The sequence below is a fragment of the Saccopteryx bilineata genome, chromosome 12 (assembly GCF_036850765.1).
Source record: "Saccopteryx bilineata isolate mSacBil1 chromosome 12, mSacBil1_pri_phased_curated, whole genome shotgun sequence".
NCBI lineage: Eukaryota > Metazoa > Chordata > Mammalia > Chiroptera > Emballonuridae > Saccopteryx > Saccopteryx bilineata.
In genome coordinates, this window is record NC_089501.1 from 7,297,589 (window position 1) to 7,321,302 (window position 23,714).

Sequence of the window (23,714 nt, forward strand, 5' to 3'; positions counted from 1 at the left end):
GTGGATCACAGTCAGGGTGCATGTGAGAGTCTCTCTCTATTTCCCCTCCTCTCACTTAAATAAAAAAAAAAAAAAGAATATCAATAGAAGAATTCCACATAGCTCAAATACATGTACAACAACAGATAATCATGAGGGCACATAATTTTTGTCAGCGTGTGTGTGTGTGTGTGTGTGTGTGTCAAACGATGCACTTGTTCGGATTACAAACACACTCTATTGCCCAATCACTTGTTTGATTAGAAAGGTAACAACAAAAAGACTAGCCAGGATTAAGAACAGAGTTGTAACTAAATTAAGTAAAATTAAAGGACTATAGCAGAATGAAATTGACTTCATTTTCACCAACGTGACAACCAAACCATGTTTTTATATAGTCTTATCATCTGTAGAAAGCTTGTCTGTTTTATTAACTAACTTCAATTTCATGTATCTTTTCTACTTACATTACTTTTCTCTCCCTTTTAGCCACCTCCTCCATTCTCAACTACCTCTTACCTGCTCTTGACTTCCTTTATTCCTTTCCATTAAGGGCTTTACTATTAGTGAACCTCCATTCTTCCAAATCCCGAAAGAATTTATATACACCATCATTTGAAATTTAACAAATGATTTCTTGTATTGTTTATCTTTTCTATACATATCATAATGTTTTCACATATAGATACATTACTTTTTTTATCCGTAAAGGGAGAATTTTTTATTTTTTTTTATTTTTTATTTTTTTTTTTACAGAGACAGAGAGTGAGTCAGAGAGAGGGACAGACAGGGACAGGTGGACAGGCAGACAGGAACGGAGAGAGATGAGAAGCATCAATCATTAGTTTTTCATTGTGCGTTGCAACACCTTAGTTGTTCATTGATTGCTTTCTCATATGTGCCTTGACCATGGGCCTCCAGCAGACCGAGCAACCCCTTGCTGGAGCCAGCGACCTTGGATTCAAGCTGGTGGGCTCTTGCTCAAACCAGATGAGCCCACGCTCAAGCTGGCGACCTCGGGGTCTTGAACCTGGGTCCTCTGCATCCCAGTCTGACACTCCATCCACTGCGCCACTGCCTGGTCAGGTGGAGAATTTTTTTTATTGATTGATTTTTAGAGAGGGGGGAATGGGAGGGAGAGAGAGACAGAAGCATTCATTTGTTGTTCCACTTAGTTCTGCATTCATTGACTGTTTCCTGTATATGCAATGACCAGGGATCAAACTTGCAACCTTGGCATCTTGGGACGACACTCTAACTGACCAAGCTAACCAGCCATATATACTTATATTAACTATTTGATTAAATGAATGGTCATTCCATATTAGGAGGATAGTCAATATCACCAAATCCTTTCAGTTACATTTTTTTTATTCTTTTTTTTTTTTTAAGAAACAGAGAGTCAGAGAGAGGGATAGACAGGGACAGACAGACAGGAATGAAGAGAGATGAGAAGCATCAATCATCAGTTTTTCGCTGCAATACCTTAGTTGTTCATTGATTGCTTTTTCATATGTGCCTTGACCGTGGGCCTTCAGCAGACTGAGTAACCCCTTCCTCAAGCCAGCAACCTTGGGTCCAAGCTGGTGAGCTTTGCTCAAACCAGATGAGCCCGCGCTCAAGCTGGCAGCCTCTAGTTCATGAACCTGAGTCCTCCACATCCCAGTTCGACGCTCTATCCACTGCACCACTGCCTGGTCAGGCTCAGTTACATTTTTAACTTCTCATATAACCTAGAAGTCAAAAGTTTTTCAGAACATGGGTTCCTTGACTAAATAAATTCTGGTAATCTACATATGCCCCAGGAGTATGGGACCACAGACCTAGGCTGACTCTGGAAGCAATGAGTCTAAAATGTCTGAAAAAGAAGTGGAGGGATAGTAACTGACATGGGTAATGGCAATAAGAATAGAAAGAAGGAGGTGAGTAAAAAGAGGGCAGGACAGAATCAATAGGATTCAGTCACTGATAGGCTAAGGCCCAATGATCCAGCAACTCAATAGTGGTACAAATTAGAGACAAGAAAAAGTATTACAGCTTTGAGGATATTGTTTTTTTAAAAAATCAAGAAGGGTTTCCTTCCTCTCAGAAAGGAGAACAGATGATAATTTCAAGTGTTGAGAGAATTTATTGGATTTTCGGCCTCTACTGAACATATTTAGGAAGCTTAGAAAGAATAGTTTTCTCTACTGAAATTATAAATTCCATGAGTATAGATATCACATCTGTCTTGTTCATTGTTATTTATTGCAGAGAACAAGGCCAGTCATGTGGTGGGCACTCATTAAATACTTTTTGAACTAAACTGGAAGTGGAAATAAAGCCACACTGCAACAAAACTAGGTTGTCCTTGATAGTTAATGGTAAGAAGCCACCTGACTATGAATGGAAGGGCACTAAGGGCTCTCAGAGAGGCAGTTTCATACTGTTTTGCTTTGTATAGTAGGAGAGATATCAACATTTTTTTTTTTTTTAGCGAGAGAGAGAGAGAGACAGACAGGAAGGGAGAGAGATGAAAAGCATCAACTCATTGTTGCAGCACCTTAGTTGTGCACTGACTGCTTTCTCATATGTGCCTTGACCGAGGGGCTCCAGCTAAACCAGTGACCCCTTGCTCAAGCCAGCAACCTTGGGCTCAGGACAGAGACCATGGGGTCATGTCTACAATCCCATGCTCAAGCTAGATGAGCCCATGGTCAAGCCGGTGAGCCACATCTCAAGCCAGATGAGCCTGCGCTCAAGCCGGTGACCTCGGGATTTTGAACCTGGGTCCTCAGCATCCCAGGCCGAAGCTCTATCCACTGCTCTACCACCTGGTGAAGAAAGACTTCAACATTTTAAAAATATGAATAGCAAAGAATATATGAGGAAGAGAAAGTAAAGAGCTGCTCAGATTTCATATGACTGTTTCCAGAATTATTTGCTAACGTTAGCCCAAAGAAATACCTAATTGGTTAGAGATTTGAAATTATTAAAAAAGAAGAAAAAAAAATATGCCTGACCAGGCTTGAGCATGAGCTCACCAGCTTGAGCACGGGATTGCTGGCTTGAGCATGAGATCATAGACATGACCCCATGGTCACAGGCTTGAGCCCAAAGGTCATTGGTTTGAAGCCCAAGGTTGCTGGCTTGAGTCCACCGTTGCTGGCATGAGCAAGGGGTCACTCACTCTGCTGTAGCCTCCAGTTAAGGCACATATGAGAAAGCAATCAATGAACTAAGCTGCCGCAATGAAGAATTGATGCTTCTTATCTCTCTCCCTTTCTGTCTGTCTGTCCCTATCTGTCCCTCTCTCTGACTCTCTGTCTCTGTCAAAATAAATAAATAAATCAAGCAACATCGGGTCATGATACAGAACAAAAAGGCCTCCTTATAAAAGAGTATGGGTAAATCAGCCACTAAACCACTGTCTTTTTTACTCAGCTTCCTTCCTTCCTTTACTTCTAACTCACAAATTCTTTTAAGATGCCCCTATAGCAGTGGCAACAAGACCTTGTGAAAGTTACAGGTTGAACCATAATCTCACATAAAATTCAGTGCTTCAAAACATCTCAATTCTAAATCTATGGGATCTATTACACTGGGGAACTTTTATTTACTTTTTTTCATTTTCTGTTGCATGAGGTTTTAGAACTGTTTCTATATATTTCTGTAATCGCTGATTCCAAACCTGAAATCTGTTTTTAGGTGCATGCTCTAGTTTTTATGCAATTTTAATTTCTTTTTGTAACAGTTAATGGCATGCATTGGTTTTTAAATTGGAGTTAAAATGCAATGACTCTTGGATTAAACATAACCACAAGGCAATTAATGTTTTACAAACACCACTTTTACATACTTGTAGTTGTTTTTAAATGTAAAAAAATTATTATCTGATAAAAAACACCTTCTTATTTTAAGATTGAACCCTAGCTTCTTCAGGTAGGCGTAAATGTAAGAATGAAAAGTCCTGACACCTTCTGTTATATATGTGGCTGTTACACACTTCAACGTCAAAGGTGCAATATTTCATCATTTGTGACACGTGCATATATTGCCTATTTTCAAGTTCCCCTTGGCGATCAAGATAAGAATTGGGCTCCTCATATTGTGTGTCATAATTGTGAGGAAATGTTTTGTGACTGGACAAAAGGAAAATGCGAAGGAATGCCTTTTGGTTTTGCCATGGTTTGGCGTGAACCTAAGGACCACAGCAGTGACTGTTATTTCTGTCTGATCCATACAAAGGGCATTGGCAAGAAAAAATGGCATATGATCTCATATCCTAATATTCCTTCAGCAATGCGACCTATCCCACACTCTGAGACACTCCTGCTTCCAGTTTTCAATGGTTTTATTTCTTCTAAGGACTAAGAAAGTGAACATGGTGATCAAGTGTATTTTGATAAGATGCATGAGGAAATGGTTGTAGAATCTGAAGGGTCTTCTTCTGATGCCAAGCAGTCATTAACCCCTCAGCACTTTAGCCAACGTGAATTGAATGACTTAATAAGAGATTTGGGCCTATCAAAGAAAGCAGCTGAGTTATTAGCCACCAGGCTTCAAGAAAAGAATGTACTTCACCGGTCAGCTAAAGTATCCCATTTCAGGAAGCGTGAACAAATTTTTGTGGACATTTTTTCCGAAGACGAACACTTTGTTTGCTGTCATGATATCAGTAGTCTTCTCAGCCAGCTAGGTGTTACCACTTACAGTCCAACAGAATGGCAGCTATTTCTTGACAGCTCTAAATGGAGTCTGAAATGTGTTCTCCTATACAACGGTAATGTTTATGCAGCAGTTCCAATTGGTTATTCAACTCATCATTTTATAATGACATAAAATTTTTCCTCGACTTTCTGAAGTATGAGGAGCATAACTGGATCATTTGTGTGGATCTTAAAATGATAAATGTTCTGCTAGGACAACAGAGAGTTTTCATGAAGTATCCTTGCTTTCTGTGTTTGTGGGACAACAGAGCTCGGGAGAAACACTGGACACAGAAGGAGTGGCCAAAACGTGAAGCTCTGGAAGTAGGGATGCAAATATTGTGAATGAACCTGTAGTTAATCGAGACAGGATCATTTTTCCCCCACTTCACATCAAACTTGGCTTAGTGAAGCAGTTTTTTCAGGCTTTGAATAGAGAAAGTGAATGCTTTTAACATATTATTTCTGCTTTTCCTGCCTTGTCTTTCGAGCAGATAAAAGCAGGTATATTCGATGGACCTCAAATTCAAACCCTCATACATGATGAAGAATTTGCCAGGAAGATGAATAAGGAGGAGAAAGCAGCATGGCAGTTGTTTGTGGCAGTTACAAAGAACTTCCTTGGCAACAAAAAAGCAGAAAACTATGAAATTCTGGTTCAAAGGATGCTGTTGGCTTTCTGCGACACTGGATGTAACATGAGCATTAAGATTCACTTCCTGAACAGTCACCTTGATAAGTTTCCTGAAAATCTTGGAGCTGTTAGTGATGAGCAGACTATTGCTGAAGCATCAAACGAGATTGTCCTCAACAAGTACACAAATGCAAGAGCTACAAACGCAAATTTTTGCCTGAATAGAATTTAAATAAGTTTTGCACAAATTTTATGATTAAAATGTGTTTTAATATGTTCTATTTCGAAATTGTAGACAAATTCTGATATAGTCATATCTCTTAGTGTATTAGTGTATTTATTGCATTATATAAATTATTATATTTTTACAAAGATGATGCCCAAGAAGACATTCTACTTCATTATGTTAAACTAAATGCTGAAAATTTTACAATAAGATGAAAACCTAAAATCTTGAATTGCAAAAAAACTGTAGCTTACAGAGAAAAACTAATGTCAGATTTGAGATCAGCCTGCTCAAATTAGGTAAGAACAAGTGTTTTTGTGGATGCAACAAAAATTTTGTTCCCCAGTGTTAAATGTGATCACTTTTTAAAAGATCTACTCAAACGTAAAATAGTGGTACTGTTATAGTAGTTTCTTTTATCCTAAAAAGACTTCTGAAAGTATCAACACTGAAGCTCTTGGACCTGATTCTGCAGTTTTCTCACTGGCTGGCCTCTTGCTTGCATCCTATCTCAAGCCACAGCAAACCACCTCTAGATTGTCCAGTGACCATGCTACCTCATACCACAGCTGCTTCGCTGCCAGAAAGGCCAATGGACTGCCCCAAAGTGCAAATACTCAGACACTCACCTTTAAGATTCAGCTCAAGCATCCTGTCCTTTATGAAACCTGCCCCTGATAGCCCTACTTCACCTTTCTCTGTCCACTACCTAGCCTTTCTCAAAATACATGAGTCTAAGCAAAGTGAAATATAAAAGACTGTTACAAAAATTTTGGGAATACAAAATTCAAGAATATCCACCAAAGCAATACCCTAACTAGATGTCTACAGCTTTGCCAACAACAATCCTCATCACCATTAGAGCGACTAAATTTGAACCCTAGAAATAAGCAATTAGAAAACAAAGCCATTTTCAAATAGAAATAAATGTACTGTTTTTGCCCAGATTAGGAAGGATGCAAGTTAAAAACATAAAGGAGTGTATACTGTGTTGTCTTCCCAGATATAAATGTGACTATACCTATAATTCTACAGGAAGTGTTTCAATTATACTACACTATTTCCATTGGTCTTATTTTTAAAGATTTTCTATAACCACAAAAATGTTGTGCAGTTCTAAAGAGGGTTATACAATTTATATGTTAATGACTTAGGCACACTAAGTTTTAAACATTTTAAAATCATAAATGTAATAGATGTTCAATGAAAGACCAGAATCAGAAAATACAGAAAAATACAAGCACTAGATCACTTGTAATTCTACCAACCAAAGACAATCTGCTAATATTTTTATATGTATCCCCTAAACTTTCTTGTAAGCACAAATACTTATGATAACAATAACAATTACCATGACCATAAAAAAGCTACCTTTTTTTTCTTTAACTGAGAGGAGGAAACACAGTGAGACAGACTCTGGCATGTGCCCTCGTGGAGATCCATCTGACAACCCCATCCGGAGCCAATGCTAGAATCAACTGAGCTATTTTTAGCACCTGAGGCTGACACTCAGACCAACAAGCTATCCCTAGTGCCCAGGGCCAAAGCTTGAACCAATCGAACCACTGGCTGTGGGAGGAGAAGAGGGAGAGAAAGGGGAGAGAAGTAGATGATCACTTCTCCTGTGTGTCATGACTAATCCAGAACATCTATATGCTGGGCCAACACTATCCACTGAGCAAACCAGCCAGGGCCAAAGAGCTACCATTTAATATGATTTTATCACAGGATAATACAGGCACTATGATAAGCAATTCAGCCACATTATTTCACTTAATCTTCAAAACAACTCAATGAGATAAATGCTGTTTTTAATCTCTTTCACAGTGGAAAAACTGGGGAGGCTAAGAGGTTAATTTGCACTGTTATACATCTAATAATGGCAGAACTAGGATTAAGATAAATTTTTTGATGCCTGAATTCCAGATACTATCTATCTATCTATCTATCTATCTATCTATCTAGGTGTGTATACACACAAAATATGTTCAAATATTTACACCAAAATATAGAAACATAGTTTTATAACCAGTCATTTCACTTAACATATTGGAAACAACTTATTTTTCAATAAATGTCTATCTACATTAGCAATTTTAATGGCTGCATACTATTCCATTGTATGAGTATGAAACAGATTGCTTTAAATAGCACATTCACGTTACTTCATATTTTATGTTTTTAATATCTTAAACCATGCTGTGATGAACAGCTTTTGTCTAATTAGCTCCTTAAGATAAAAATAACCAGAAGAGGAAGGCCTTTTTTAAGGCCTTCCCAGCTATATTTCAAGTGCTCAAACATCCTGTGACTAGAGGATACCCTACTGAATTGTATATATATTTCCCTAATTGCAGAGAGTGCTATTAAACAGCACTTGTCTAGACTGTTCCAGATCATGCAGACCATTGTTGAATTCCTGGAAAAGGCACTGCCTTCCCTTTCAGCCTGAAGCTGATTGAGACAAGAAGCACCTCTAAAGACCACCCCCCATGGTGACTTCTGTTCTGACCCTATAGCTGCAGCACAAAGCATGTGCACCAGAGTCGGCTCCCTTCCTGCAGCTTTATTCAGGCTAGGAGACAGATTTACCTACTAATATCACTATTCCCATTCTTGTCTTACCTAGCCCCCAGCCTAAACACACTGCTAGGTATATGTGGATGGGAAGGCTTTCTGCTCAATCTCCTCAGCAAGTTTCTGTTGAATGATCTAGCAGGCTGATGTATATCCTCATTCTGCTCTTACCTTTACTGTTCCCTATCAAAGCTCTTCAATATGATGACACTGGGAATGACACTCTTGTTTAATTTTCCAAGTGTGATACGAATTTTTCTGCATTCCACCATTTGGGTTCTTTCAATGGAAAATGAGTAAAAGGATGAAGGTAAATCACTTTCATGAACTTATAAGTTAAAGCTTTTAAAATCTGTAGATATTAAAAGCTTGATATATATAGATATCAAATAACTTGATATATTAACTGGTTTGTTTTACCTTTCCATTTAAAATCTGCTTATGAATAAGCAATAAACCTAGAAAAGGTTTGCTTTAGTCAAATGTCAGACTATAATAAGCAAGAAACAGCAGATTGTCACAAACTTTTATGTAAGCAGCAACTAGACTTTGCAGAGGATCCTCATTCATGGAAATGCAATTTCTTTAAGGAAGAAAGGAAAGAAATATTTTCCAGTTTTCTACGTAAGAAAATAAGTATCAGCCCACATGTAATGACAGAATCAAAGAACAGAGACTAAAAAACAGGAATTAATTCACAATCATGTTAGAAAGCTCTTTCTTTGTGACAGAGACAGAGAAAGAGACAGACAAAGACAGGTAAGGACAGACAGGCAGAAAGAGAGAGATGAGAAGCACTGATTCTTCGTTGCGGCACCTTAGTTGTTCATTAATTGCTTTCTCATATGTGCTTTGACTGAGGGAGGGGTGTGGGGGCTACAGCAAAGCAAGTGACCCCTTGCTCAAGCCAGCGACCTTGGGCTCAATCCAGTGACCTTGGGCTTCAAATTAGCAACCTTTGAGCTCAAGCCAGCGACCATGCGATCACGTCTAGGATTCCATGATCAAGCCAGCAACCTCATGCTCAAGCTGGTGAGCCCGCATTCAAGTCGGCGACCTCGGGGTTTTGTACCTCAGGCTTCAGCACCCCAGGTCAATGCTCTATCCACTGCACCACCACCTGGTCAGGGTTTTGTTCTTTTTTTTTTAAAACGTTTATTGATTTTAGAGAGAGAGGAAGGGAGAGAGGGAGAGAAAGAAACAGGAACATGGATCTGCTCCTATATGTGCCCTGGCAGGGGATTGAACCAGCGACCACTGAGCTTTGGGACGATGGTCTAACCAACTGAGATATCCAGCCAGGACCTTCTGTCTACTTTTAAATTGAGTCGTCTTTTTGTGAATATTCATTTTAAAATCCATTAAGCAGCCATCTTTTTTGAATTCTTCAGGTCTATGAACTGATTTAATTAATATTTTGGTAGGATATTTCCTATTTTCCTTTAACATGAAATATTTTCTTCATTCTCCTCCAAGTTTACATCTTCCTGTGACTTCTGGGGCACTGAGGACCAGTTCACAAAATCTAACATATGTAATAGTACCTTACTCACTAAATGAAAAAGTCAACATTATGTTAGTAGGTTAACAGGGTCAAATTAACTTGGTCATTTAAACAGAACCAACATTTTCTGAACACATTTATATACAAGGCACTGTGTAGGCTTTAAATAATTAATTAAATGTCTAATGAGTCTTTTATGCCTTTACAATGGTGCTATCATTCATTTCATATGTTCCAGTATCTTGGCAAACTTAATTTAAATGATCACCAAATCTTGAAATGTCATGCAGTTTGCTTTTCACAGTATTTTTATATGATGAAGTAATACACCAAAAACAATGGAACATCTTTCTCGTATAAGAATAATTGGGTGTTGAGGGGAACACGGCAGGGGAAGGGAGATATATGCGGTGGGACACTTGAATTTACATAAACACAATAAATTAAAACCAATAAAAATTTTAAAAAGAATAATTTTAAAGTATTCTTGGATTGTAAATATTTTTATTTTAGCATCCTAAAATAGTTGGCACTACTAAGTGACATTCTTCATGAACAAAAGCATATTACGTTTATTAAGAAAGCATATATTTTCTCTATGGAAGGAAGTGTAACAATGCTAATTGTGTTTTAAATCCATGGGGACCATTAAAAGGAGTTACATAAATAACACTGAACTTCTCTCTTCAGCTTGGGTTAGACAGATTATGAAAAAACAAAAACAAAACAAAGTAATTAATTCACAGATGTAAAATGTTTCCTTAATTCCACATCTAACACTTGACTTTTAAGAACTTTTTAAAAATAAAGAATGCTCAAGTATAAGAAAATTATAAATATACTAATATATGTATCATTTTATATGTACTATGCTATTTTTGTACTATATCATTAATACATGTACTATCAAGTTAGAATTAAAAGTACTCTGTATTTAAAAAAAACAAGCCATAAAACTTGTACTTCATCTAGTTATTAAAAGTACCTATCATTGAATCACACAAGTTTATACATTTTATCAAACTTTAATTTAAAAATCATGACAAAAAAGAATATCTAATGAACAACATAGAAGTACAGTACACTATAGAGATCTTCAAAGAACTGAAAGAAAGAACTTCTAATTCTATATCGAGCTAAAAATATATTTCAAAACTGAGGGCAAAGAGACATTTTTGGTTACAGACTAAAAAAAATCTGTTGTTTAACAAGCCCTTGCTGAAAGAAACACTAAAAATATACCTCAATAAGGAGTGTATGCAAGAGAGAATCATGTAAGTAAATCTAAATAAGCCTGAGTGTAAAGAAACTAAAAATATACAAAGTTGGGGGCTAGAAGTTGAGGAAGACATTGAGTGAATACTACATAGAACTAATATAATAGAAATAACAGGAGAGAGCTAAATTAAAGAGATGTAAAGCCCTTGTATAGAAGAAGATGAATAAACTGGAGAATTTAAGTCAAATATGTATGTAAAAATGCAAGAGTAATTATTAACTTAGAAAGATTATAAGTTATTTCCCAACCAGAAGTTTAGGAAAATAAGAATAAGGAAAATTCAATCAATACTTCAGAAGTCAGAAAAGAAGTATGTGGGGGGGGGGGTGGCTGAGGGGATCAAAGCATGAGACATAGAAAACTTGAAAACAGAAATAACTCTAAATATATGAACACACACAATGTAAGCAGATTAAACTCTCCCAGCTTTAAAAAAAATGCTTCTGTTTGAAAGGTTATTAAATTAAAAAGCAAATTAAAATTAATTTCACAAAAATCAACTTCAATTAGAAGGGTGCTACCGTTTCTCTTGAATAAAGAGCTAGAACCGTAAGCAGAATGTATTATATCATGCCAGTGGCTTTAACAATCCAGTAGACAAGTGTTCTAAAAACCCTGATTTACCAGGCCTGACCTGTGGTGGCGCAGTGGATAGACCGTCGACCTGGAAATGCTGAGGTCGTTGGTTCGAAATCCTGGGCTTGCCTGGTCAAGGCACATATGGGAGTTGATGCTTCTAGCTCCTCCCCCCTTCTCTTTCTCTGTCTCTCCTCTCTCTGTCTCTCCCTCTCCTCTCTAAAATGAATAAATAAAAATTTTTTAAAAACCAAAACCCTGATTTACCAAGTTAAGGTAGCAGTACCTTAACAAGGCAGTGATTCAAGGGAGAAAGTATGCCTTTTAAGACACTGGACAAGACTTCTTTTGTGGTCCTTGGCATAGCCTTTGATGTTAATGTAAAAGCAATGGCTCATGGTGACCTATGGAGCTTCTTCCTTCACCAAAAAGGTAAAACCAGATGTGTAATCAGGTACTCAATCAGTTTTAATGCCAAGCCACTTTTCACTATATTCTCCCTCAGTGGTCTTTCCTTTTCCAAAATGGGTTTACAAAACAAGAATCCTCAGTGGCATCAGCATGCTTTTAAAGGACAAAAGAGAGAAACTAGCTTTACTAAGAAACATCAGAATTTCATTTGGTTACAATGTGGAAAAAAAAATGGTATAACTTCCAAGTACTTTAAAACCTTGATTTGAGACTACAAGAAAAAAAAAATGACAGTAATTCTGGAAGAATAATGTCATCTGAAAGAGGCCTTCACTGTTCTGCTCCCAGTCATAAAACATCCAGGGTTCAGAGAGCTTCACCTAGACATCTCTAATCATATCATTACTTGTGCTTATAAGATTTTGTAAGATGCCCAACCAGGCAGTGGTGCAGTGGATACAGCGATGAACTGGGACACAGAGAACCCAGGTTCCAAACCCCAAGGTCGCCAGCTTGAGCATGGGCTCATCTGGTTTGAGCAAGGCTCACCAGCTTGAGTCCAAGGTTGCTGGCTTGAGCAAGGGGTCATTCAATCTGCTGTAGCCCCCCAGTCAAGGCACATATGAGAAAACAATCAGTGAATAACTAAGGAGCCACAACGAAGAATTGATGCTTCTCATCTTTCTCCCTTCCTGTCTGTCTGTCCCTATCTGTCCCTCTCTCTGTGTCTCTCTTTCTCTCTCTCTTTCACACACACACACACACACACACACACACAGATTTTGTAAGATAAAGCTTTTGTGTTGGGGCAAGTCAAAATAGAGGGAAGATTCCAGCTTTTTCTTTTTTCTTTTTTTTTTATTTTGTGACAGAGAGAGAGAGAGAGACAGAGAGAGGGACAGATAGGGACAGACAGACAGACAGGAAGGGAGAGAAAGGAGAAGCATCAATTCTTTATTGTGGCTCCTTAGTTGTTCACTCATTGCTTTCTCATATGTGCCTTGACCTGGGGGCTACAGCAGAGCAAGTGACCCCTTGCTCAAGCAATAGACCTTGGGCTCAAGCCAGAAACCTTGAGCTCAAGCCAGTGACCACTGGGTCATGTCTATGATCCCACGTTCAGGCCAGCAACCCGGGCTCAGGCTGGTGAGCCTGTGCTCAAGCTGGATGAGCTTGCACTCAAGCCAGCGACCTAAGGGTTTTGAACCTGGATCCTCTGCATCCCAGTCCAATGCTCTATCCATTGCGCCACCACTAGTCAGGCAGTTCCAGCTTTTTCAAATTAAGTCACCTTCTTTCAAAACAACGCACACTGTCCAATGTTTTCTGGCTGGCTGACATAGAAGTTTCTTCAGCTTTGTTGGCTTTCAGGTTACATTAGAAAGAATGTTGCGGCCTGACCTGTGGTGGTGCAGTGGATAAAGCGTCGACCTGAAATGCTGAAGTTGTTGGTTCAAGACCCCAGGCTTGCCTGGTCAAAGCACATATGGGAGTTGATGCTTTCTGCTCCTCCCGCCTTTTCTCTTACTCTCTCTCTCCCCTCTCTAAAATAAATAAATAAAATTTTTAAAAAAGAATCTTGCCAGGCAAGAAAAAGCATGACTTTGTATCCCTGTGTACTCAATTTTGTCCTATATTTTTAAGCGAGAATGAGAGAGAGAGAGAGAAAGAGAAGGAAAGAGAGTGAGAGAGACAGACAGGGACATACGAACAGAAAGAGAGAGAGAGACGAGAAGCATCAACTTGTAGTTGCGGCACTTAGTTGTTGATTGATTGCTTTCTCATATGTGCCTTGACCAGGGGGGCTTCAGCAGAGCCAGAGATCCGTTGCTCAAGCCAGTGACCTTGGGCTTCAAGCTAGTGAGTGATCATGAGGTCATGCCCATGATCCCATGCTCAAGCTGGAGACCTTGTGTTCAAGCTGGTGAGCCCATGCTTAAGCTGGATAAGCCTACGCTCAAGCCTGATGAGCCCGCACTCAGGTTTCGAACCTGGGTCCTTAGTGTCCCAGAATGACATTCTATCCACTGTGCCACCACCTGGTCAGGCTCTTTTTTTATTGTATTTAAAAATATTTTTCCACCGCTTCTTGCCCTTTGGCTAAGATCAAGTGTAAAAATATTTTTCCATTTAAACTAAATTCTGCATAAATATAGATGGTATAGTGAATTTTCTTTGTTTCTTATCAATGCCAAACTTTAATATAGCTCCAATGTAGCAACAATGTAAACCGTACATAATCTAACTAGATATCCTTTTTATTTTAATTAATTTTAATGGGGTGACATTGATAAATCAGGGTATATATGTTCAGAGAAAACATCTCCAGGTTATTTTGATATTTGATTATGTTGCATACCCATGACCCTAAGTCAAATTTTCTTCTGTCACCTTCTATCTGGTTTTCTTTGTGCCCCTCCCTTCCTCCCTAACTAGATATCCTAATGATCCATGACACCCTATACTTGTTTAAAGTAAGGAAGGGGGCCCTGGCTGGTTGGCTCAGCGATAGAGCATCGGCCTGGCGTGCGGGGGACCCGGGTTCGATTCCCGGCCAGGGCACATAGGAGAAGCGCCCATTTGCTTCTCCACCTCCACCCCCTCCTTCCTCTCTGTCTCTCTCTTCCCCTCCCGCAGCCGAGGCTCCATTGGAGCAAAGATGGCCCGGGCGCTGGGGATGGCTCCTTGGCCTCTGTCCCAGGCGCAAGAGTGGCTCTGGTCGCGGCAGAGGGACGCCCCAGAGGGGCAGAGCGTCGCCCCTGGTGGGCGTGCCGGGTGGATCCCGGTCGGGCGCATGCGGGAGTCTGTCTGACTGTCTCTCCCCGTTTCCAGCTTCAGAAAAATACAAATAAATAAATAAATAAATAAATAAAGGAAGGGTAACAAGCAAACAAACAAAAAACCTTAGCAATTTTGACTTTCAGGAGAAAAATGTTTTAAAAAGGCAATTTTTAAAGTACCATATTTCCCATGTATAAGACATTCCCATGTATAAAATGCACCTTAATTTGGGGGCCTGAAATTTGGGGAAAAAAAGTATTACATAAATTTATTGAACTCAAGTTTTATTCATCATAAAATTCATACAACTCCTCACCACTGTCAAAATGCCCATTCATTAGCTTGTTCTTATCTGTATCTGATGACAAATCAGTCTTCAACAATGAGTGTAAAAACAAGCACAAAAAAGTAGGAAATGCTAGTAAAAAAAATCTACAACCACTGAATAAGACACATCCAGTTTTTATACTCTAAATTTTTCAAAAAAGGGTGCATCTTATACATGGGGAAATACGGTAATAGAAAAAAATATTTTTTAAAGCCTTTTAAAAAATATTTTCAACCTTTAGTTCACAATCCTAAACTCTGTTCAGTGGATACTGGTAAAGAATTCCTGATCTTTTACTTCTAATGTCATTATTAAATATAGATTTGAAATGAAAAATACTGTCAAGTATTGAACCTGACTATTATGACAGAATGTGTTTTCCAAAGATGGCCACAACAGTATCTCTGGTACCACATGCTCTTCTGGAACATACCACTCTCCCAGCAAGAGGTGAAATCTGTGGGTGTATATGACTCACTTGTAACCAACAGAATGCAGAAGTAACAATGCATAGCTTGTGAGGCTTTGTCCAAAAGAACAAAACAAAACAATGCAACTTTCTCCTTGTTCACTTTAACAATTAAGCTTGATCTGACCATGCTGAGGCCACCATATGCACAGAAGTAAGGCCACATGTAGGGACTCTGGTCAATAATCCTGGTCTCTTTGAGCAGTGGTCCCCAACCTTTTTTGGGCCATGGTCCGGTTTAATGTCAGAAACTATTTTCACGGACTGGCCTTTAGGGTGGGACAGATAATGTATCACGTGACCGAGACAAGCATCAAGAGTGAGTCTTAGACGGATGTAACAGAGGGAATCTGGTCATTTTTTTTAAATAAAACGTCATTCAGACTTAAATATAAATAAAATGAAAATGATGTAAGTTATTTATTCTTTTCACAGCCCGGGGATTGGGGACCACTGTCTTTGAGTTCTCCCAGCCCAGGTGCCAGACATGGTGGTGAATAAGCCTTCAAATTATTCCAGCCCTCAGCAGTTGATCCCAAACTTCTAGTCTTCCTGACTGAAACCCCAGCCATCACAGAGCTGAGAAAGCCATCCCCACTTGTGACTTTTGGAGTTCCCAATTCACAGAATCCACGTGTATAATAAAAAAAGGTGTTTTATGCCACAATGTTTTGGAATAGGTATTAAGCAGCAATACTAACTAGAATAACTTTCTTAGGAGGAAAAAATTAATCTCATTTCTAAAATTGCATGGTTTTTTGCCCTAAACGAAGTTAGTCTCCCTATCTAGAAAAAATTGACAAAATTAAGTGTGATAAAATTATACATGGGCTTTCTCTTGTGTGTCTACTACCAAAATTTGTAAATAAATAAATAAAACACCAATCACTCCTGATTTTCACAAATGACATTAAAGATCTTTCATATTCAACTCATATGTAAGTCCCACAGAAATTATATGAACAAAGTCATGGCCACAGACTCATATGTTAGCTAAAGTGCTAATATAAGTTGTTAATTTCCCCTGCTAACTATTAGAAGAATATTCTCTTCTAATTATTGAAAAAGAATGATTAAAAAAGTCCAATAACACCTAATATAATTTTATAAGTAATCTATAATTGATGGTAATCATTTATTACACAGGTTAAGAAATTAGGGAACACATTCTAAACAAACTAGTTTTAAAAGGGAGTAATAAAACTAGCTATTATAGTCTACGGCCATACCACCCTGAACCCGCCCGATCTCGTCTGATAAAACTAGCTAGTATAAATATAACAAAGTACATGAAATCTTATTAAAGTACTATCACTAACTCAAGGCAATAGAGACTAGTTCAGAAATAATCTCTAGCATTATTATTCAGAAGGTCCCTTTTATCTATGCTAGTATATGGAAAGAGAAAAAGATAAAGAAAAAGCGCATCAACAAAACAAGTACATTACAGAAATAAAAACCATTATTAGTATTCTATGAATTGTAAATACTATAATACTATAGTATTAATTATAATACTATAAAATGAAAATTCTCTAAAATAACCAGATGAGGCTGGCCAGTTGGCTCAGTGGTAGAGTATCAGCCCAGCATGTAGATGTCCGGGTTCAAGTCCCAGTCAGGGCACACAGAAGAAGTGACCATCTGCTTCTCCACCCCTCCCCCACTCCCTTCCCTCTCTATCTCTCTTTCTCTCCCACAGCCATGGCTCAGTAGGATCAAATTGGCCCGGAAGCTGAGGATGGCTCCATGGCCTAACCTCAGGTGCTAAAATAACTTGGTTGCCGAGCAACAGAGCAATGGACACAGACAGGCAGAGCATCGCTTGGTAGGGGGCTTGCCAGGTGGATCCCGGTTTAGGTTCATGCAGGAGTCTTGTCTCTCTGCCTCCCCACTTCTCATTTAGGAAAAAATAAATAAATAAAATAACCAGGTGAACAGTAAAATATACTGCTCACAAAAATTAGAGGATATTTCAAAAATGAATATGAAGCTATAAAATATCCCCTAACTTTTGTGAGCAGTATATATATCTATATATTTTAATAGAATATAATTGAAATTTCTAGAAAGCAGTATTTAATTCAAGTAAAGCTAAAGTGAAATCTTCTGTTCTTTCTTTGCAAAAAATATTTGATAACTAAGGCTGCAGTTCTGTTTCTGAAAGACAAAGCACTGCATTGACATCCATTAGGTTTCTCTGTTTGGTTTTTATTAGTGATAAGGCCAAAAAAGTCTTCTCACACATGTAGGTAATAAAAAATGCAATTAAAAATTTAATAGCTTTATAACTAAGAGATGGATATTCTTCTTCCAGAGATATCCAAAATTGTGATAATGACTGCATTTTAAGTTTGGTACCAGAGTGACAGTAGAAGATAAACCTATCAGTTTTTTTCACAGTGATTAAAGAAGCAGGAGTTGGTATCTTCCATGAATAGGTTATTGATAAAAAGCTTAGTTACCTCCTTGATCCTCATTTTCAGAATAATAATGGTCCAAGTTTTGAACTAACACTCTTATTAAATGTTGACTTATTATACTAAATATGAATTTCTGGTTGATGTCTGCAGCAAAGAGTCTTAGAAAAGTGAAAACAGAAACATTTCTATATCTTCTTCCTGTGTGTGACTTTCCCAAAGAACAACTATCTTTTTTAATGTATCCATATTATTTCTGAATGTAAAAATGTTTGTGTTAAACCTCTGGACAAAAATATTTAGTTCATTGAGGTGGCTAACTATCTGCCATCTATGCAAGCTTAGCCATCCATTCTTCATCCAACAAAAGCTCTACTAATGCAGAGTTATGCTTTTGCAGAAACTGTTTCTATTCTTCTCTCAACTGGAAAAGGTGTGAAAGAAACCTTCTTCTAGCAGGGGTCCCCAAACTTTTTATACAGGGGGCCAGTTCACTGTCCCTCAGCCCGTTGGAGGGCCGCCACATACAGTGCTCCTCTCACTGACAACCAATGAAAGAGGTGCCCCTTCCAGAAGTGTGGTTTGGAGCCTGATAAATGGCCTCAGGGGGCCGCATGCGGCCTGCGGGCTGTAGTTTGGAGACGCATGCTCTAGAAAGCCATCTTCATTCTCTTTAGAGAAGGAGATGTTGGTGTTGTGAATCCATGTTTTCACCTAGTGTTATGAACAGTCTAAAGTTCAAGCCTTGATTACAAATATCAACCATCTTCACTGTGTCATTCATCACAGTGTTCAAGTCAGTGAAAGTTTCTTTGTAATTAAATGCTGGTGGACAACATTTCTGGATGTGCAACATTCTTTATTTTTGCAACTACCCAAATGATGTGCAATCATACTCACAGCACCATCCATACACACTCTGAAACACTTTCCCCAGTCAAAGCCCTCCTGTTTGAAAGTACTCATTAAGAGCATTAAATATCTCTGAACTAGTGGTCCAACCAGGTAGATTAAGTCAACAGAGTAGTTCTTCCCTAAAGTCTTTCTTGTTAATATACCTCAAGAAGCAAAGTAGAACAGCATGGTTACTTATGTTAGTTGATTCATCATATTGAATGGCAAAACATTTCCATTCCTTTATCCCCTCTACAATTTGCTCTTCAATAGCACTGGCCATAACAACAATTCTTCTCTGAACAGTAGTATCCAAAAATAGTATAGCCTCAAGTTTTTGTGCAGCTTGAGGACCCAAAATTTCCTAAGTGACATCTAAGATGCAAGGCTTTAATAATTCTTCACCAATAGTGAACAGTTTTCATTTTCAGTATTCAAAGGGCAGCCAAATAAGATGCTCAAAGCAGCGATTTGTCACTAGTCATCATTTTCTCCATTTGAATTTTCTGACTTTTCATTTGATTGTGAAACTTTTCAAAAAAATCTGCTGGCTTCTCAATAAGAGTGCTATGCTTTGAATACAAATGACAAGTAAGTTTGGAAGGTTTCATTGCATTATTTGACAGGATTTCAGAACATACTACATACAAGGGCTGTGGCAATAATTCACTACCAGGTGCTACCGTGAAATCAAGTTTTAAATATTCCTTATCATACTACCTAACAAAGTTTTCTTTTCTTATTTTGATTTCTGCTGAACCTTCTAAATTATCGTGTTTCCTTTTCACTGTTTCTTTTAAACTTGAAGCACTAGTACTTGGTTTACTTTCAGTGTCATCACTACTTTTCCTTTGACTATTGTTATCACTTTTGAAGAAGGTTAAAATGTTTTGTTTTGTTTTTCTTTCTATTTTGTAGGGTTTAAAATTTACAGCACAATGATACTAAAACATACAATTTATTTGCAAACAACATGGACATGTTCTGAACAGGTGAGAACATGCACAACTGTGTGCAAGCATGAAAAAAAAAAGTACTACTGAGAGGGGAGGTGGCTGGAAATGGAAATATGCAAGGAATCAAGTTTTATCTTACCACACATAATAGTGCAACACAGTACAAGCTGGTGCTTGATTTCCAAACTCCACAGGTACAATGTACTGAATACTTCATAAGTTTGTCTGAATACTTTTTGTATCTTGCGCATGATCTGTCAATGCTCTGCACGCTGCAAAAGGTTTTTTGAACAAGCCTAAAAGTTCCAAATATATGTAAAACAACCTCAATACTATGTTCACCGATGATCTAGGTTGATAGATGGCAACCACCCTGATCTGAGCATAAGCGAATTCAACTAAAATCACTATGTCTATAATATTCATACAACATCAGGGTGCTTAACTTTTCACAAACCGGCATGAAATTCCTAGTGGACCAGCATCAGTCCGTGGACTGGTTGAAAAACACTGGCTCAAATAAAGGCAGTAAAATAAAGCTGAGAAACCTAAAGATAAAAAAATTTTTGAAAGAAAAATTAACAAGATTTGGTAATCAAGTTAGGTAAATATGGAACTATTTTATAAAACACCTCTTCTAAATAGAGAAGATATATAGCTATATACAATTAATTTTTGGTTTCCATGGCTGAATTAAATATGACAAATTATACAGCAACATCAGGCAGTATTAGTATAGACATCCAGCTGGGAAATGAAATTTACAAAATCACCCAGTTATTAAACGAATGGAATCTTTCAAAACAGCACTATCAATAGAGAGATAAAATAGTTCACAAAGGCAAGCAAAGTAGTTAAGTTTCCAGCTAAGATCCACTATGTAAGCTCCTTTAAAACAGAATTATTATTGTCTTTTACCACTGTTATATTTCCAGCATCTGGAATTTATTGAATGAACCAGTAATAAAAATACATTAACTACAACCTCCATGAAATATACTCTTGGTAGGTTCAAAGAATTTCCTATGGCTCTGTGGAATGGGAAGGAAAGAGAATAATAACCAACTAGAGCATATGAGTTAGTTATTTTAAAATATTGAAAAAGCTAAAAAGTCTAAGTTCATTTTAAAAAAATTAAACCTCATTTAGAGGGCAAAAATTAAAGTAAATAGAAGAGAAAATATGGTATTGATAACTTTAGTTATAAATACAATGTCTTCCCTAAACCCTCTAGACAAAATGAACTAAATGCTGAGATAAAACTGAATAATACTAAAAGTCAAAAGACAGTAAGAAGTAGTTTAAAATAGATAATATAGCCCTGGTCACGTAGGTCAGTGGGTTAGAGCATTATCCAAATACACCAAGGTTGCAGGTTCAATCCCAGGTCAGGGCATATATCAGAATCAACCAATGAATGCATAAATATGTAAAACAACAAATGGATGTTTCTCTCTCACTCTCTCTTCCTCTCTCTCTAAAAATTAATCAGTAATAAATTTTTTAAAAACTAAAAGATAGATAATTTACACAATTTTTTTATTTTAATTTTTGAAGAATCAGATAGAAACACTCAAAGTGTTACAAATCCTGATTATGCAAAGATGCTAATCACAAGTCATGTGAACTCCAATCACCATGTCCCAATCTACCCTCCAAAAGGAGGAACAGGTAAGGACTATCCTAACTGATGATAATTTATACAATTTAAATGTAAAAATATTTAATATATCCTGACATTGATTTTACAGATTAGACCCTCTCCATTTTATTTTTTAAATCAGAGGAACAAATCCTGAACAAAATATATCATGTAGCCTAAGAGGTTGGAAAATCATTACAAGGATATTATGAGTATTGTTTTAACAGTCTCATAAGCAGTCTATAAACTTCTAAGTACAAGTATGACATTTAAATAGAACTTAGAAATCATCTAACTGAAATTTGTCAGAGTTTAAGCTTTTATTTACGTAGTTCAAGTCTAATGACGAAAAAACATTGATTTAATACAAATTTTCACTTTTATATAAGCAAAAACCTCACTCGGAAGTTCACTTTACATCTATGTGTAAAATCCTTTGTTACATATATTCTGATTAAAAATACTTTATAAAAATAATGCTATATTCTGTTAGTCTGATTTTATAAATAAACTCAGAAAAACATTTCTCTTTTTCAAACCAACTTATAAAAGATGCAGTGCTTGCCATAAGAAACTGGTAGGGTGTTGCTATGGAAACACTATTTTTTTTTTTTTTTCTCTTTTTAGAGAGAGAGGGACAGACAGGGACAGACCGGCAGGAAGGGAGAGAGATGAGAAGCATCACTTGTTGCAGCACTTTTAGTTGTTCATTGATAGCTTTCTCATATATTCCTTGACTGAGGGGGCTCCAGCTGAGCCAGTGACCCCTTGCTAAAGCCAGTGACCTTGGGCTTCAAGCCAGCATCCTTTGGGCTCAAGCCAATGACCATGGAGTCATGTCTATGAGCCCGTGCTCAAGCCAGTGATCTCCGTGTTTCTAACCTGGGACCTCAGCGTCCCAGGTTAACGCTCTATCCACTGCGCCACCACCTAGTCAGGCTATTTTAATATCATTTTAAGACATCAGTAGCTTCAAAGAACAATGAAGAAAAACTAAAAAAGATAATCCTAGTATTACACAATATAATCAGTGTAATCATGCTACAACAGTATCATATTTTTTTTTTCTTTCTGTACTTGGGAAAGAAAGCATTAGGAAATACATTAGGAGATGATATAGAGTATTTGCAAATGCAAATTAATACCATCCTTTTTACCATTAGTTGAATTTGCCTCCCTCGATCCTTTGCCAATAGCACGAAATTAAAATTTGTTGATTAGCTGAAATGTCTACTCATACTGAGTAATAAAAGTAAACAGATCTAATCAGGTCCTTTTCCCAAGATAAAGAAAGGTCTTTGGTGTGAGATAGAAGTACTAAAGGATACCCCCTATTCGTGATCCTAGGAAGTTTAAGTGTTCTCTCAACTCAGGCCTGGAGAAAATGAGGTAAGGGTAATTAATTAAGTAATAACTAATAACAGGTGAGGCCTGAAAATGTTAGAGATACCTAACTAGTTTTTTTTTTCTTAACTCTTTTATCTTAACTGGGTAATTTAGAAAAATATTTTAGAGTAGTGGCTTAAGTTTATTTTGTTAATAAAGAACTAAAATTTTTTGTTTACAACACACACACCATAATTGAGAAAGAAAGAGCCCTAATCACTTACAAAATGAACCTTGCCTACTGAAGACTAGTGTCTTCAGACCCCCAAATCAGACAAGGATTTAGGAGCAAAAGTACACTGATTGTGGTCCCTTTATAAAGCAAAGAATATTTACTTCTACGTTCCAAAGGGTAACATGGAATATATGGAGGGGCTGATAACAATACCACTTTGCATTTACATAACTCTGTAAAGTCTAGAAGGTACTCTCACATAAATTAAATCAGATGCCATTTCCCCCCCTAAAACATCAAGCTGGAAAGAATAACCATTTTAAGTGGGGCATCTGAACAATATTAATAACCATATTACAGGTCATCATTATAACTCTGAGAACTTTTCAATAAGTAGGAAAGGCAGAACCATATACAATAGAATTGTTATTTATACAAGACAATTTCTCATGAAAGATATCAAAACATATTATAAACAACTTAGGTACAAAAAGATTCTTGTTTGAGCTGTGATAAATACTGAATTGCTCTATAATTTATAACTGACTGACCCCCCAAACCTTGGCACCTTTCCTTTCCTCTACCTTTATTCCCCACTTATTGCTAGGATGCTTTCCTTTCCCTCCCACACTACTCATCTTTTAAAACCCAGAACTATTTTCTTATATAGGAAACTTCTAGAATACCATGTCCAAAGTGGGCTCACCCAAACACAGTGCAAGGAAGCCTATGTCTATTCAGAATTGGATGGATAGAGAACTGATTTGAGTTTGCCAATAATCTACTAAT

The 23,714-nt window shown here is 37.4% G+C and overlaps 1 protein-coding gene and 1 non-coding gene across 4 annotated transcripts in view; both read right to left on the reverse strand.

The window, feature by feature from the left end:
- CDK19 (cyclin dependent kinase 19) overlaps window positions 1-23,714 on the reverse strand; it is a 230,587-nt gene that overhangs the window by 83,842 nt on the left and 123,031 nt on the right. The gene's annotated exons all lie outside the window — the stretch shown is intronic.
- Window positions 21,281-21,416, reverse strand: LOC136316519 (U8 small nucleolar RNA). The gene has a single exon (XR_010727749.1). It is a non-coding gene; the product is annotated as a U8 small nucleolar RNA (small nucleolar RNA).